The sequence below is a fragment of the Denticeps clupeoides genome, unplaced genomic scaffold (genome assembly GCF_900700375.1).
Source record: "Denticeps clupeoides unplaced genomic scaffold, fDenClu1.1, whole genome shotgun sequence".
Classification (NCBI taxonomy): Eukaryota; Metazoa; Chordata; class Actinopteri; order Clupeiformes; family Denticipitidae; genus Denticeps; species Denticeps clupeoides.
In genome coordinates this window covers 416887-431295 of record NW_021630085.1, presented here as the reverse complement: position 1 = coordinate 431295, position 14409 = coordinate 416887, and the positions used below count along the sequence as shown (strand labels likewise).

At 42.6% G+C, this 14409-nt stretch overlaps 1 pseudogene; it reads left to right on the top strand.

Annotated features, from left to right (window-relative positions):
* The first annotated feature begins 12939 nt into the window (after positions 1–12939).
* LOC114782615 (uncharacterized) lies at positions 12940–13028 on the top strand (annotated as a pseudogene).
* Positions 13029–14409: the final 1381 nt, after the last annotated feature.

Below are 14409 nucleotides of genomic sequence, written 5' to 3'. Positions count from 1 at the left end.
GCTTAAAGCTGAACACTTGCCATCATCTTTTTCAGCACAAGCTGCCGAGATTGTCACTGTAACTGGGGCCTGTAAATTAATGAAAGGGAAAGATGTCACCATTTATACTGACAGTCAATATGCATTTGCGACAGTTAACACATTTGCTCAGTATTGGCAGAACCGGGGAATGGTTACTTCAAATGGTAAACCAGTAACTCATGCTCAATTACTACGGGATTTGTTAAAAGCTGTCCACTTACCTGCTAAATTAGCTATATGTAAATGCGCAGCTCACACTACTTCCAAAGACACGATTTCACTCGGTAATGCCTTTGCTGACCGTATAGCAAAACAAGCCGCGGAAAAATCCATACACGTTTTGCTTACTGACCAAGACCAACTCATTACTCCTGACATTCCCATTGACATGCAACAACAAAGTGCACCACACGAGATAGATACATGGGTAAAACATGGGGCTACTATCCAGAACAAAATGTACGTTTGACCCCTGGGGAAACCGATCCTACCAAAAAATATGTTTAAATGGGCTGCTATATTGAGCCACTGGAAATCTCATGTCTCAACAGGAGGGATGGTAGGACTGGTACAACGGCATTTCACCGCATATGGGTTTAGCCTATATTCAAAAACATTTTGCAGAACATGTTTGATATGCGCTTAACATAATGCTCAAGGTAACTTAAGACCAAAGCCAGTTCCCTAAGCCACAATACCCATTCCCAGTAATACACATGGATTTTATCCATTTTAATATTTTTATTATTGACGCATTCTCCAAATGGATAGAACTGTTTCTAACCAAACATCCAGAATCAATTACATCATTACAACGTCCAAAAACTAGGTAATTGGACACAAGGCGGTTTTGAGGCTGTGCATGGGCAATTGTCAGCCACTTCCCTCATGGCATTTCAGAACAGGATCGCTTTGGATAGGCTTCTGGCAGAAAGGGGAGGAGTTTGCGTGATGTTTGGAGAGCAATGCTGCTCATTCATCCCAAACAACACAGCTGCATGAGGCAGTCTGACACTGGCCATTGACGGCCTGCTCAACCGGAAGATGAAAGAGCATTCGAGACTGGAAACTTCTATGTGGGATTCCTGGATGAGTGTCTTCGGAAAATACAAAGCCCTAGCCCAATCTGTTTTAATATCTGTGGCAGACACTTATCACCCAAGGAGGCTGATCGCGCTGAAGTATATCCGCTTCTGGCAGATGCTAATGATGGATATGAATTACCAGGTGACACTGAACCTATTAACTTGCAGCTGAGCCGAACTTGCAGCTGTTCGAAGAATCTCAATACGAGAATGGGAGTGACTGACCCTTTTATGCATACATGTAATACTCTGTTTATGAACTAATAGTTGAAAATCCTATGGGAAGAGGCTATTGGGGAAAGTAACTGAAAGAGAGTTGATTACACGATAAACAGGAGGGAAATGTTGGAAAATGTATATAAGATTATCACGCAATCACCTTGTATATCTTCATGTATGACACTTTTATTATCCTACACATTATCACCAAGCTACCTAGAAAAGAGTCAGTAGGACAAAGGATGTTTTGCAGGACATGAATGTACCAGGACAGGGTGACCGGGACCTGACTCGACCTAGGGAGACAACAAACGGATGAAGGGAGGCCTGCAGATCGTGCAAGCAGGAAACCATCAACCATGAGCTCAGCAACCGTGTAGAAGAAAGCAAGTCCACGTGCAGGCATTAATTATTATTGTCTTATATGGTATGGCCGTGGGGCAAATGTACCACCCTGCATTGAATAAAATGGGGAGGCACGTCAGAAACCACAGAGCCTTTGGAAGCGAGATGTAATGTGCGTTTCTGATTGCTCTCCTTGCAAGTAAAATGGATTCAAATGCTTCGTGTCTTTCTTCTCCGGTTATTTAATAAGTGTTAGAATGACGTATAACTCTGACACCTATTCTGTAATAAAAAATTCTGATTTACCTTGCATGGAGCACAGTGGAAGATACATCTACTCAAATGGAAGTGAAAGAATACTTCACCGAGCCCCTTTCTTGCTCCTCCCCTACTCACCCATTATTCAAGGATTCTTTTTTGTATTCTAATTGTTGCCCATTTAATTTTATGGGTCATGATCTTATGTTTAGGCATGGGCCTTAGGTCCTCTCCTGATGGCATAGTGGCCACTGATACTAAATCTGCCCTGACCTATGCTATGGTTCAACACCCCGCTCCTCTTTATCATCGGTGGATAAACACTGAACAGTCCTGCCTATCAGACCTGGCTACTCACCTATGAACCAGAAGACCCAGGTTCAAACCCCACTTACTACCATCTTGTCCCTGAGCAAGGCACTTAACTCTAAGTTGCTCCAGGAGGGACTGTCCCTGTAACTACTGATTGTAAGTCGCTCTAGATAAGGGCGTCTGGTAAATTCTGTAAAAAAAAAAATGCTGTAAATGACCAATATGATGTTGCATTTTTTCATGTTTTAAATGATAGCATTGAGATAACATTGTTCTGGTCTGACACGCGCTGTGCCCTTTCTGTCTCCTTGACCCAAGACACAAGTACAATTTTTTCTTTTATAAGATAGTTACCCACATGTTTCGCTGGTAAAACATTCGACTGACCAGTGGAGAGACTTAGGACATTGGGTTAAATCATGTTGTGAAGCAACTGACTGGACTTTGACTGACTGGACTGATGTTTGGTTCTCGCCCTCCATGACCACTTACTCTACCCCATGGTCACAGAACACATTAGGTCTAAAATCTGTTTATTTATTGACCCCTGCTCTGCTGACAGCTCTTTCTCCATCTGACTACAATCCTGGCTACAATCCCTTCCACTGTCTGGACCACTCACAAATATGATGTGGGCCTAATCAAATTTGTGAAGCCCTCGTTGTGACTCCGAAGTCTCACTACAGCCCAAACAAAGCACAGCACCCCCTCAGACCAGAGGCCATAGCAGGCATTCGTCCAGTGTTTGAAGCCTTTTTAAAAGCAGGGATTATTGTACCATGCAATGACTCTCCTGTTTCTCCCATTCTCCCTGTAAAGAAGTGTAGGCCTCTCCCCGATCCCCCGAGTGGAGGTTTGTTCAAGATTTGACCTCAGTTCATGCCGCTGTCCAGGCGTGCACCCCCTCTGTCCAAATCCCTTCTCATTGATGGGAAATATTCCTCCTGAATCTTAATGGTTCACGGTCCTTGACCTCTCAAATGCATTTTTCTCTGCCCCAGTCCACCCTGATTCTCAGTTTTGGTTTGCATCTCAGTTCAAAGGGAAGAATTATACCTTCCCCAGGATGCCCTATTGCTACTGTGAGTCCCCCACAGTGTACAACCAAGCTCTGGCAGCTTTATTGTCTTCTTGATTGCCAGGGTTGATCCATGATAAGCTGAGTAAGTAGCTTGGCACACTACGTGTTGGAGTAAGGACACAGATTTCCTTACTGATCTTGCTCGGGTGCGCTGGAGCTGGAACCCTCTTACAGTGGGGCTAACCGTTTATTACAAACAAAGACATAAAACAACAAAACACACACAAAACAGGTCTGGTCAGTCTATGTTATTCTTGTCCTCTGGTCACAACCATTCACTTCACAGCACTTCCTTCTTGCTTTACACCAACACTCTCTCCACTTCACCAACAACCTCTTCGCTTAACTTCACTTGACCAACAACTTCTCTGCTTCACCAACAACACCCTCCTCTTTTTGTCCCAAAGCAGATGCCATTTTGAGTCTTCTTCCTTATTACAGCCCACCAATCATGGCAGGAAGGGGGAGGAGTGCAGGCAGAAAAAGAGAGAGAGAGAGAGACACACACAAACAGAACACACATATTATGTGGACGCCATAATTAGGACAAAGTCTCCAGGCTGGAAGTGATGGTTGTGGAAGGAAAGAAAAAACCTGGGAATGAATATCTGACAGACGTTTGGTGAGAGACATAATAGGTTAACATGTCATTCTCACACAGGGAACTGTTCAACGGAGAAGTCCTTTTGGGGGGAGAAAGACCTGTGTTAGGAGGCGCTGCAAACAAGATTTCATGTGGACTTAATTCAACTCTGTTTCTTTTCCTCATACTCATGTACATCAGGACAAGAGGTAGAGCTTTAACCCAGTTTAGACTCATGTCAGCACTGCATTTAGCCAGTTTGTTTTTTAATGTACCATTCTCTCTCTCTCTCCACTGCTCCTCCGCTGGCTGGGTGGTATGCACAATGTTTTCTAACATCAATGCCGGGGTACAGAGAAATCTGGGTAATGGCCTCGTTAGCAAAACAGGCTCCATTGTCACTAGAAATCTTCTGTGGAATGCCCCAGTGAGGGAAAATTTCACTCAGCAGGGCTCGTGCCACTGCAGAAGCATCAGCTTTAGATGTGGGTAATGCCTCCACCCACTTTGACCATTTACATTTACATTCACGGCATTTGGCAGACGCCCTTATCCAGAGCGATTTACAACGTTCTTTCAAGTTACCATCGATGAAGAGATCAATTCTAGTTCACTAGGACCCCCAACTATGAATACAATCTTTTTATTCACTCTGTTGTAGATTCTGTACACAAGTTTGACAACAAGAAAATTACAAGTTAATCTAAATATTAATCGAAATCTAAAGAGTAAGGTCTTGAGGTGTGACCACTTGTCTACCATCACCAAGCAATGAAATCTAAAATCACACTCTGAAAAGTCCAGGATAAAAGCTGGATGTGTGGCTTGTTGTGTATTCTGTGTCAGTTTTCCTACATTATGTGAAGCGCAAATCATACATGATTGACAGTATTTTTGTGCAAAAATAGTGAAACATTTTGTGAACCAATGAGCTGCAATAGCAGACATCATCCCTCCTTTTGACACATGATCCAATCCATGGGTCAATTTAGCATAATGGAGGAAAAGATCAGATGGCAGGCAGGGCTTCCCATCAGGGGTTTTAACACAGCCTGCTGATGTCCAGAGATGTTTGTCTTGTGTAATAGCTAGGGAATATTTTCACCAGGCTTTTGTCCTCAGATGAAGAAGAGATTCCGGTGCAGCCAGCCAAGAACGCTGACCACAGTCCCCGTCACTCTGAATCCTAAGCGAGGACTGGAGATGGATCTTGGAGACACAAGGTGATCAGACCCTCTGGTCAGGTCTCGACGGACTTGCTCAGAATCCCACTTCTGACACAAAGCATCTGAGGAACAGCAATGAGGAGAAGGTCAACTGATTTAATAGCAAAGTTTATTTAACATGCACATGGGGGGACTCGCTATGAGAACTCCCCACTTTTAGTAAATTCACAAGCATATTTATACCCCTCTTGTTACGCAAGGTTGAAAAACAGACACACACCAGTTTCGAAAGAATAGTCTATGCTTATACAATTTCCATCATAGAGCTGTGGAGAAGGGCCCGTGATGAAAAATGGGGAGAATCACTCCCCCTTTTCCACAGGGGGCTCAGGGGACACACAGCATCTACCCCCCTGTCCTGGATGAGCCTGGGTGCACCTGCCCCATCCGCAAACCCAGCAGCTGCATTCGCTCACATAACCAGTCCTGCCTTAGAGTGTTTGAAAGTTTCTAAAAGCCGACTGTACTGAAATATACACGCCTTTGACCTACAAAGTGCTTCTGGTGATGATGATGATGACTTAGTAGGTCAAAGGCGTGTATATTTTAAACAATTTACAGTATGTCATTATTTTCTTTGTAATTGTAAATTTGTTCCATGCTGCTTTGAATATATTTATTAAAAATTAGTATATGGTCATTTGCTTCTGTGGGTAAGATGACTTGGATTTTCAATAAATACAACCAGTAGTCATAATTGCATTAGAATGTGTTATTAGTAAAGTGTTAAAGTATTAGTGTTATTAGTAAAACAGGAAATAGAGATGAACACGCTAGATATTAGGAAATGAAATAAATAGAGTAATTATAAAGTAACACCATGAATGCTACGAGGTAACACTCCCAGTGAAATGAGTCGACATAACCTAGTGTGGAAATGAACACTATGAGTGTTGGTTAAAATATTAACACTATGCAAAGTGTTCAATTTAACTGGAAACCAGTGTGAGATAGTTTATGTCTCTAATCTGTGAGCTTGGAGAGTATTTTGTGTGGAAATTGTGATCTTGTGAAAGTGGGGAAACGAGTGTGTGGACGGAATCATTCTTGTGATGTTCCAGCGAAATGCAAATTTGTGATGTTTGATCATTGCAAGGGAGGTTGGTATGATGCCCCATCAGGTGGTGCGGTTGTAAGTCTTCAGTGGAATCAGAGCTACAGTGGATCCAGAACGTATTGACAGGGAATCACTTCTTGCACATTTTATTTATGTTACAGCTTTATTTCAAAATGGATTCAATTCACTTTTCTCTCAGAAATCAAGCCAATTGACTCAGAAGGTAAAAATGTTGGAGGCCAAAAAGAAATCCTGTCATCTCAGTCCTCTACGGCAGCTATTTTCCCAAAGCGGCGTGAACGCCATGACGACGGGCCTGGCGTAGCGAAGGGGGGAGCTTTGCTCTTTTTTTTTAAATGGGATGACTATAGTGTTGAGCTTCAGCATGGCCTTATTTTTTTCTCACCTCAGCATCTGCCACATTTCCTGTGTTCTACTGTGTGTAAAATACGATGATGATCACATTGTCGCCTCCTCTGTTTCATTCAGGATAAAAAACGTTAATTGGAATGAAAACTCTTCTAGAAAAGGATTACTTCTTGTGGATGAATGGAAGTGACTGTGAGGTTGGGATAATTCAGATTGATAAATTCCCTGTAGTCAAGGCACTTAAGGAGTTTCTGCATGGTGAGGAGCTTCGATGGTCCAGGACTCTTCCCAATGAGGTACAAGAACCTGTCCTCTCCCAGTATCTGTATCCAGGTGTTCTGATGCTCTTCCAGCTTCTTCATACATGATAAGTGAGTCTGGTCAGTGAACATTAATGAGAGGTCCAAGCAGGCATATTCCCGCACGCCATTACAATTTGACCTAATCATGTTATAATAACGTTGCTGTCCCTGTTCCAGGGAATAATGACATTTCCATATCTTTCCCAGGAAATATTTTAAAGATCAGATCGGGTCACAACCCCAGTAAAGCAATTGGAGCAGAGTTTTCTATTCCAGCTTGTTCAACATGTGATACACGGCATAGAGTTCAGTTGGACAGTCTTTGCATTGATCATCCCCAATAAGTGAATATAAAGTCGCGGGATCCAACTCTTCTATCCTTTATTTGAACATCTGCATAATGTGAGATTCCATCATACCTTCTTTCATGCTGTAATAAAAGTTGAGGATTGCTATCCAGGATTCTTACAACAGAAAATGATACTGCTCCATCAAATAAATGAAGTAATTCTAGTGACTGCAGAAGATTGCTGTTCTTGCTGCTTCTTTAGGTGACATATGTCTGTCTTTACGTAACACCTCCAGTCCAGTCCAAAGACTCTTGGTTTCTTGAATCTTCTTCAAAATATTGTAATTCCATTCTTTTATTCTTAAAAAAAAAACATAACTTAAAAAGATAAACGTGAGACTGTAAATGCAAAACATTGTGCTAAAGAAGTGAAGTCAGTCTCACACTCAACTATTTTAGCAAAATGTAAGATTTTTCTAAAGAATAAAATAATGGAATTATAATAACAATTTATAGAATATTTAAAAAACAAAGAGTCTTTGGAGCGACTGGAGGAGTTACGCAGACATTTACCAATGTCACTTAAAGATGTGGTGGAAACAGCAATCTTCTACAGTCACTAGGATTACTTCATGTATTTGGTGAAGCAGAATCGTTGCCTGTTGTAAGATTCCTGGATAGCAATCTACTACTTTTATAACAGAGTGAAAGAAGGTATGATGGAATCTCACATTATGCAGATGTTTAATTAAAGTATATAAGAGTTGGAGCCCCAGATTTTATATTCACTTATTGGAGATGATCAATGCAAAGACTGTCCAAATGAACTCTATGCCGTGTATCAGATGCTGGAGCAGCTGAGCTTGAGGGTTCTGGTCATCATGCTGACCTATGGTTGTGACCCAATGTGGCCTTTGAATTTTGTCCTGGGATAGATGTGGAAACATTATTATGCCATTGACGGAGAGCTGAATTGTAATGGCGAGCTGGAATCTGCCTGCTTGGACCTCTCGCTAATGTTCACTCAACAGTCAAGCTTATCATGTATGAAGAAGCTGGAGGAGCGTCGCGACTCCTGGATACGGATACTGGGAGTGGACAGGTTCTTGTACCTCACTGGGCAAAGTCCTGGGCCACCGAAGCTCCTCACCATGCAGAAACTCCTTCATTGCCCTCACTACAGGTAATTTACCTTTAGCAACAACGCAGTCATTTACACCAATCCTGAAGACCTCATTCTTTTCCAGAAGATTATTCATTTTGATTAACGTTTATTATCCTGAATGAAACTATAATTGAATCAAATAATTTTTTTCTGTAAATTTAAACATCTGTGCTCAACTGGAGAGAAGTGAAGAATAGCCGTTTTTGAGACAAAAGGTGACAGTGGTGAAAGAAGATATGGAGCAGGTTGGTGTGACAGATAAAGACATGAAGGATATGGTTACAGGTGAAAGGGAATCTTCTGTGATGGCGACTCACAGGGGTATTCAAAGGAAAAACATCAGAAGAACTTAACTTTTAATGGAACATTAAAACATTTAAAAAAACACATGCATTCCCCAGACAAATGCTGGCAATAAAAAACGATGTAATTTTTAGACAAAAATTAAAAGGAAATATCTCTTCTACAGAGCGATTTGCTGATTCTAAAACATTCCTTATCAGAGATGGCTTTGCTGGTACAATGCAAGAAGTCATGTGTCTTTTCACGACTCGTACCACTGTCTGCCACCACTTCAGTTGAAACTGTAGTTTAATTGATTCACAGAATATTTGTGAAGACTTGACTAACAATACTGACTCATTTTGAGAGGTACCAACATCCCCAGAACTCTGGTACCTGTACACACACAGAGACAGAAAAAAACCATATATTATTAGTATTATCCATTCGTTTACATGTTTTGGTTGTTTTATGGAAGGTGTGTAACCAGGAGGCCTTGTCTGACCGATTCTCCAGTCCTGGACTGCCTGTCCTTCCTCTCTCTCTCCTCCTGCAGCCTGGACCAGACTTTGGTCCAGCAGCACTCCCAGGACACGAACTACGGGTACGAATCAATCACCTACACAGAGCTCAGCTCCTGGCTCCAGGATTTGTGGTTTCCGTCACAGCTGCTCTGGTTTGTGTTCGCACCTCCACTGCAGAAACCAAAGAAGCCAGAGAAGAACCGAGAACCTCAGACCCATCAGATATTTTTGTTTTTTTTTTACAAAAAAAATATTTAAAAAAAGGGTTTCCTTCATTAATCCTGTTTGAAGAAAAACTGTTTCTGAGAAGTTCTGATGATTTAATAAGTACGTTCCTTAAATGTTTTTTAAATGTAATTATAAGAATCGAGTCCAACCTGAATCTTCATTCTGACCAGAAGTTGCAGAATGATGATGTGTAGAAACTCTAGATCAACAAGGAAGATTAACATGAAGTTTTGGACTAATAAATTAATACCAGTCTGTTCTGAACTAGGGCTGGGGCAACGTGTCAACATCATCGATTTTGTCAGCGCAAAACATGCGTGTCAATACGTTGGGCCCATAACAAAGATGGCAGAAACACTACTCAAGTTTTAATAGTGAAATAAATGCGCTTGTTCATCAAAGATGTGGGCGTACGTCAATGTAACAGTAAGTTTTTCCGTAATATGTACCTTATACTTGATGTTGTAGTAGGCTATAAGAGGGGCAGGGCGGAGCGCTATTTTAGTATCACGAGTGGGCGGGTGATTGACTCAAGATGCTGGAAACCCATGACGTGACGAATGTTTAAGCAGCTAAAGACCCGAGCAGCTGTTAAAACCCGGCCGATGTTTCAGGCTACTGTTGGTTTCCTGCGTAAAATATAACTATAATATAAATATAAAATGTAAAATCTTCACCAGAAATATAGTAATATAACTGCATGCCCCTTCAGTCCATCAGATCAGATGATAAATGAAATAACAGGTCTTAGTGACTTAGGCACTAAGTGTTGAGTTTCCTGAAATTCAGATGGTTCAGGACTGCTGCATTACTTCCAGTTAGAATCTGGAAGCATATACAGTTGGAAACTGGAAGCATATTCTGGTCCAGTTGCTTTATGTTGTGCGTGTTTCCCTTTTAGGCTGTCTGCTGAGCGGAGATTGGGATTATGGTTCCGGCCACCAATTCTCTCATCAACTGCCAGCCAATCAAAACACAGGACTGGAGCATTTAAGGACCATTCCAACCACCAGTCGGGGCTCATTGTTGAGGAGCCAGAGGAGGAGGAGGTGAAAGGAAAGTGAGTTTGAGTTAGAGATAAGCCTTTGTTGTGTATCAGTGTATCTGTGTATGCTTTCATGGTGTGTTGTTCTTCTGTGGATTGTTGTGTTGTTGTTGTATATAGCACTTTAGGTTTGGTTGGTTGTTCACCGCTCACTGTAAATTATATTTCACTTGGAACTGGTATCTGTGTATTCCCACCGCACACCCCTTGTTTGTTGCCATGTTTCCCAACCCCTAGATGGGGACGTGACAGAGTGGGGGCTCGTCTGGGATAGTCACCACTGGGATAGAAACCTATGCAGCTCTCGCTGAGTGGTTGGTATGTGAAAGTCAGAGATGGCTACTACTTTTGGAATGGGCAGTGGTGGCTTAGCGGTTAAGGAAGCAGCCCCGTAATCAGAAGGTTGCCGGTTCGAATCCCGAGCTGCCAAGGTGCCACTGAGGTGCCACTGAGCAAAGCACCGTCCCCCCACACTGCTCCCCGGGCGCCTGTCATGGCTGCCCACTGCTCACTCAGGGTGATGGGTTAAATGCAGAGGACAAATTTCACTGTGTGCACCGTGTGCTGTGTATCACGTGTGACAATCACTTCACTTATTATTATTATTTTATATATACTTTAGATGCAAGTGGGTGAACTTGTCCCTGACCATCTTGTTTACCTAAGTAACTCACAGTTACTTTAGCAAACTCACACTTTGCCAAGTGAGCGAAGCCTTACACAACTGGTCAAACACAGTGTGGAGTGACTGCACATGTTCAAACCAGGTTGATGTATGAATGACTACATCATCATGAATGAATGACTACACCTCACAATTTGGCACTCCTGTCAACACCAGTCATAAGACGCTGAAAGGTTGCTGGTGCATTCCGTTGCCATTACAGAATACTGCATAAAACTATCCGGCACCTGCCAGTAGTCTTTCAATAAGTCCTGCTTACTGACAAAGCTAGGTTTGGTTGGTTGTTCACCGCTCACTGTAAATTATATTTCACTTGGAACTGGTATCTGTGTATTCCCACCGCACACCCCTTGTTTGTTGTCATGTTTCCCAACCCCTAGATGGGGACGTGACAGAATGGGGGCTCGTCTGGGATAGTCACCATTTTGTTTGACTGATGGTCCATTTTTGTGCCTGTGTGTTAGTTTGAGAACGTGCAGTGGTTGCCCGAACTCCAGTCAGTAGAATGCTACAGATGGTTCTGCATGCAGACCTTCCTTCGTGGCACTTTTGTTTTCTTTTGTTATTTTTGAAGTGACTCCAGGGGTAGGTACACTGTCAGGCTGCTACTTCAGTTTGAAGTACACAGGGCTGACGTTGTGCGTTTAAAGTCACCTGCAATTGGTAAGCTTTGAAGACTAGAAGAGTTAGAGGACTGGTTAGGTAAGTAGGGTACTGGAAGTTTTGCGTAGGGTACTGGAAGGAATGCGAATATGCCCTAAGAAAGCTGGAGCTGGAACTGGCTGTCCATACTGGGTGTTACGAGCCGGACTAGGGGTTCCGGCCCATAACAAAAGAATAGACAAAGACAAAAGCCTACTAAGACGAAACAGAGAAATTTAACAACGGTTTTATTAACAAACAATAAATATATAAATAAAGAATACATATGAAAATAATTACAACAAATAACGACAAAATAAAATTGTAAAACAGAGAAAACCAAACAAACACCGAATAGCAGGCCGACACAACAAGTTACATTGCCTCCTAGGGGAAGTGTAGGGGAAACCAGAAGTGATGCAATCTGGAAATGCTAGGGAGGCGGGCGGGGTGGATGGCACGGCAAGTGCAGCCCCGAAAAAGGAACTTGAGGCCCCATTTTATTCTGGCTGTCCACAGCAGGAACAGCTGGGCTTAATCACCAGGCATTCTGCAAACACAACAAAAACACAGAACAGAAACACACCACAAAAACCAGGACATAACACCCCCATCACTAAAAACCAACATTTACCATTGATCACATTTATGGGTAAGAGGGTGACAAGCGTCCGCCAAAACACAATCAGAGCCCCTTTTGTACCTGATCTCCATATTAAACCCTTGTAGATATAAGGACCACCACATAAGACGCTGATTGGCATTATTCATTCTAGTGAGGAAGACAAGAGGGTAGTGATCTGTAAATACTTTAACAGTAATGGAAGTTGATCCACATAAACTTCAAAATGTTGCTATGACATTTAGATTTACAGCATTTATCAGATGCCCTTATCCAGAGCAACAAAGCCAAGGCTTCCTTCTCAATGGTACTGTAATTGAGTTGATGCTTCTTATAAATTCAACAAATGGAGTGATCAAATCCATTTGCATCTTCTTGCAAGAGTACAGCACCTCCTCCAGTAGCACTCGCATCCACCTCCAGTATGAATGGAAGGTAAAAGTTCGGAGAACTGGAGAATTACGAAGCAAGACTTTAGAATGTTCAAATGCCTTCTGGCAATCTATGGACAAAACAAATGGAGTTTTTACAGAGTAGTTTAGTCAGTGGCAACACAACATCAGAGAAGTTTTTACAGAAACCACGGTAGTACCCAATCATTTGCTTCTCTGCCTTTTGGCTAAGATCAAGTTCTTATCAGTTAAATATCTGATACATCCCCCACATGGGCAGTGGTGGCCTAGCGGTTAAGGAAGTGGCCCCATAATCAGAAGGTTGACGATCCGCAAAGGTGCCACTGAGGTGCCACTGAGCAAAGTACCGTCCCAACATACTGCTCCCCGGGCGCCTGTCATGGCTGCCCACTGCTCACTCAGGGTGATGGGTTAAATGCAGAGGACAAATTTCACTGTGTGCACCATGTGCTGTGCTGCTGTGTATCACGTTATCACTTCACTTCACTTTTTTTTTTATTCCAAAGAAACCTACGCAGCTCTCGCTGAGTGGTTGGTACGTGAAAGTCAGAGATGGCTACTACTTTAGATGCAAGTGGGTGAACTTGTCCCTGACCAACTTGTTTACCTAAGTAACTCACAGTTACTTTAGCAAACTCACACTTTGCCAAGTGAGCGAAGCCTTACACAACTGGTCAAACACAGTGTGGAGTGACTGCACATGTTCAAACCAGGTTGATGAATGAATGACTACATCATCATGAATGAATGACTACACAATTTGGCACTCCTGCCAACACTTGTCATAAGACGCTGAAAGGTTGCTCATGCATTCCATTGCCATTACAGAATACTGCATAAAACTATCCGGCACCTGCCAGTAGCCTGTGGATTGTTGTGTTGTTGTATGTAGCACTTTAGGTTTGGTTGGTTGTTCACTACTCACTGTAAATAAAAGCACAATATCTCACTTGGGCCTGGTATCTGTATATTCCCACTGCACACATTCCCCTTGTTTGCTGTCATGTTTCCCAATCCCTAGATGGGGACATGACAGGCGCCCGGGGAGCAGTGTACGGGGACGGTACTTTGCTCAGTGGCACTTCGGTGGCACCTTGGCATATCGGGATTCGAACCGGCAGCCTTCTGATTACGGGGCAGCTTCCTTAACCGCTAGGCAACCACCGTCCTCGCTAGGCGGACCTTGTGAAAGTGGGTAAATGAGTGTGTGGAAAGAATCATTCCTGTGACATTTGTGGTGTTTGATCATTGCCCCATCAGGTGGTGCGGTTGTAAATCTTCAGTGGAATCAGAGCTACAGCGGATCCAGAACGTATTGACAGGGAATCACTTCTTGCACATTTTATGTTACAGCTTTATTTCAAAATGTATTCAATTCACTTTTCCCTCAGAAATCAAGTCAAATTAAAAAGAATAAAACCGAATTCATTTCTTTGGGGAACAAGAGAATTGACTCAGAAGGTAAAAATGTTGGTGGCCAAAAAGAAATCCTGTCATTTCAGTCCTCCACGGCAGCTATTTTCCCAAAGCACCGTAAACACCAATGACAACGGGCCTGGCGTTGCGAAGAGGGGAGTTTTGCTCTTTTTTTTAAAATGGGATGACTATAGTGTTGAGCTTCAGCATGACCTTATTTATTTCTCACCTCAACATCTG